The sequence below is a fragment of the Centroberyx affinis genome, unplaced genomic scaffold, assembly GCF_046629955.1.
Source record: "Centroberyx affinis isolate AG114_WGS23_722 - 3 ecotype Tasmania unplaced genomic scaffold, CSIRO-AGI_Caff_v1 ptg000230l_1, whole genome shotgun sequence".
Lineage (NCBI taxonomy): Eukaryota > Metazoa > Chordata > Actinopteri > Beryciformes > Berycidae > Centroberyx > Centroberyx affinis.
Genome location: NW_027278917.1, coordinates 27,810 through 31,839, shown reverse-complemented (window position 1 = coordinate 31,839; position 4,030 = coordinate 27,810).

Genomic DNA, 4,030 nt, shown 5'->3' with positions numbered 1-4,030 from the left:
GTACGTGTTTTTCAAAATAAAAGTTCCCATGACAAACCTAAATAAAGGTTTTCAGAGTAATACAAAGTACTATCCAACTGAAAAAAAAGAATAGCTCATCGAGAGGGGAGACTTAAATTAAATTGTTTATATAATTAGGAAAATCTATGTTGTTGTGGTGTACATCCGCCTACCCACTTCATTTCGTTTCAAAAATAACATTTCTGTGTGCCTTCATTCCCAAGGTAAAAAGCTAAACCGGAACATGTTTTGAACTTATCCCTTCTGGCTTGATGCAGCTGAAATAGGGGATCTACTTCCGTGTTACCATGGATCTTACAATAGATGCCGCCCGGTGCAAATAAATAATTACCTCGGGTACACGGCCTTTACAGGGCACGAAACCTCCCCACCGTGTTCATGGTGATTGTGCTGGTAGGGACATGCAAAAGTAGCCTGCCTAAACTACCTGCTAAATGGGCTCTCCGATATTGCCAATGTTGCCAGTTTCGCGGAGTGGAGAATGGAAGACAAATACCGCTCCCTGGTGGTTGAGCTCAAACGTCAATGAGAAATAGCAAAATACCTTCATATCCATAGCTATTTTTTTTTAAATAAAATGATACGATGTACACTGAATGAAACATAGTTCCATTTCCATATAAATAATCATCCTGTATTGATCGCCCGCAACATACAAATGCCCCATCTCTCGAGCCCATAATGGGTATTCGCCTGCAACGTTCTTTCAAATCAGCAACTTCATGTGATTAAAAACACCAGGCTATTAATACTGGCACTATGTAGGGATTTATTTCCCCAACTTTCAATATTGATAAGGACAGACAGAGACAAATGTATTAGGCTATAGTTTAGTGTTCGTAGGCCTATGCGAGACAAAAAAGAGAGTTGTGGTGAAAAATAAGCACCAGTTGTTTTTAAATTCTGAGACTAGTATTTTTTCTGATCTATAATAATATAGTAGGCCTAATCTTGATTTATTGAGCACTTTTAAAAACTGTTACAAAGTGCTTTTCAAGATCAAGATTTAACAAACTACAGACCCTAGTTTAAGTAAAACCAACCCTAAAAGTGTGTCTTAAATGTTTTAAATGAGGACACTGAGTTGGCTAGCTGATCTAACTCCAGGAGGCCCTGATGGAGAAAGCTTGATCACCCTTCAGTCTAAACTGTGGAATGACCAAGAATCCTGCTCAAAGATCTCATGCTGCTGCTGGCGACCATGAGTCCCAAATTGGTCTGTATTGATGGCTCAATTTCTGTAGAATTGTGCACCCAAGTGGATGTTCTGTGGAAGTGCTTCAAGATTTTTCATATGAGCCATGCTGAAATTCAAACCTAGATAAAGCAAATAAAACAAACCGAGGACAGCAATGTACAGTGCAACCAGTTCATTTTACATTTAGAACCAAAAACTGTTAAGTTACTCATTAATGAAACAAAAAGTTGAGAACATTAACATATACAAACAAAAGAAAAAAAGAAATTTGAGGTTACTATAGGCATTACAATCAAAGGAGATGGCCACCAGTGACAAAAAAATATTGTAAAAGACAATATTCAACTGTTCAGATGTTTAGTTATGACAATGGAGAGGCAGTCTTTATTCTAGTTGGATTGAAAAAAAAGTGTCATTTTTGCCACTTTTGGTCTCTTTGCCAGCCATCTTTTGCCGAAAAAGCAAGGAAGCGGTAAGAATTATAATCAGATGAGTAACATTTCATTTGTAGCTTAGTGTCAGTCTACGGTTTCTTTCCTTTTAGTCTTGTCCTTCAATGTGTGGCCAAAGTTCATGAATTTTCAATCTGTTGATCAATAAAGTGCTTGCTTACGTTCTTCTTTAGATTGAAAACATTAGATAAAACTAGCTGCAATGTGATATCCCCCAAGAAGACTTATAAATGGAGACTAGAAATATCGTAATGTCAGAACAACAAATGCCAATCCAGATCCACTTGTCCCTACTACCGAACTGTATAGTGAGCTGCAGCACAACCAAATGTCCTTGTATATGTCTTATTAGACATGTGTTACCCTTTGTGTTGCATTTATTTGTATGAAAAGTGATATACAATGATAGTCTGATTTATTGATTGATTGATTAATTACTTTATCAGTATTCAGCTGAACCCGAAGATGCCATGGTTAAAAGAACAACAAAACAATGGTCCTTATGTTGGTATTTAACCTTCACATAAATGGCAATACTGCCACCCTTTTTTGGTTGATCAGTGTGACACACATTGTAACCATTAACACAAAGATCTGTATCGTTGACTGATAGGCTTAGTAGTACATTATAGGCTCTGTGCAAAAAATAATCAGCAAGTGTACATGATGCTGTGAACATTTTTGAAGGTGTTATCATTATATCAATATATTATTATTATTATTATTATTATTATTATTATTATTATTACAACCATATATAGGCTAATGATCAGTAAATGGACGGGCACAGTGGAAAATAATACTAATACTAATAATAGTACTAATAATAATAATAATAATACATTTTGTTTAACCTCTGATTTTAAGAAGAGAGGTCAGTCAGGGGCAAGACCGTGAAGGGACTTGAAGACGAGCAGGAGGATCTTGCACTGTGATGCGATATTGGACTGGAAGCCAATGTAAGTGCTGGAGGGTGGGGGTGATGTCTTCGCAGGGTCTGGTACGGGTGAGCACTCTTGCTGCTGAGTTTTGGAAATACTGCAACCTGTTGAACTGCTGGGTTGATATTCCAAGGAGAACTGTGTTGCAGTAGTCCAGCCTGGATGTAACAAAGCATATATTAGTGTCGCTGCTACAGGATGTGTGAAGGATGGAGATATTTCTGAGATTGAAGAAAGCTGCTTTGGTGATGTGTTTGATGTGTGTGTCAAAGGAGAGGGTAGAATCCAGGATGACTCAGAGATGTGTTACCAGTGGGGTTACCAGTGAGGGACGTGATATAGCCAGGGATAGACTGTGGGATGTGGGAAACTTTCTTGAGGGTGGCTGGGGAGGAACTAAGGATTGCCTCAGTTATGTCAGTTTGAAGTAATTCTCAGTCATCCAAGTATTGATGTCAGTGAGACAATCAATAAGAGCAGGGGGGGTGTAGTGAGTGTGGGAGGATCTGGTGTGAATGTACAGCCATGTTGATAGATGATATGGCCAAGAGGGAGCATGTAAATGATGAAGAGCAGTGGGCCCAGAACAGAGCCCTGAGGAACACCTTGGGAGAGGAGGGGCAGGGCAGAGCTGAAGCCTTCTCCACTGGAGGCAGTCAAATAATCCTGCTCATCCAAAAAGTCCCTCAGTGAGACAGCAGTGGCCAATGAGCCCCGTAGGTCAGCAGGAAAAACTCAGCAAGTTGCCCCAGTGACCAATTGGGGTTAGGGTAGGTAACTAGGCTATACTGTTCAGGATTGTGTGTCAGTTTCTCCGCTCAAAGCCTCTTCCTTTGAACTGGTTGACTCACCAATTGGAAAACTGTGATTTAGATTTAGATCTGTAAGAATAAACAGCAAGATCACTTTTCCAGATTGATGTAGTTTCTATTACACATGTATTAGCTACTTGAAATAATCATATAAGCAATTTATGTTGGAATAAAAATTGCACTGCCCCACAAAGATTGATATATATATATATATACAAATATATATTTTATAAATAAATAAAATCAGTAAAAGATAAAAAAATATATATATATGATTACTTTGTGCTTTCTGTGTTTCGTTTCACATATTGAGACAGTCATCTATTTCTGGAAATAAATAAATACCTTTTTGTATTTCAGAATATTTTTTCTATATTTTTTCTCTTCTATACAGTTAGTGTGTTTTGCTCCTGATGCAAAGTTTGCAATATGCATTCTATGTTTCTCTATTCTCTGAATCGTTTTATATTACAAATCCCATGTTTTTAAACTACAATGGAAAAACTCACTTTCCCGTGAAGCATTGCGGTTCCCCCTCCCATCTCGCGCCTTCCCTCTTGTCTCTCCTCGAACTGCTAGCTATCGGTGTGTGTTGTTGTTGAAGCA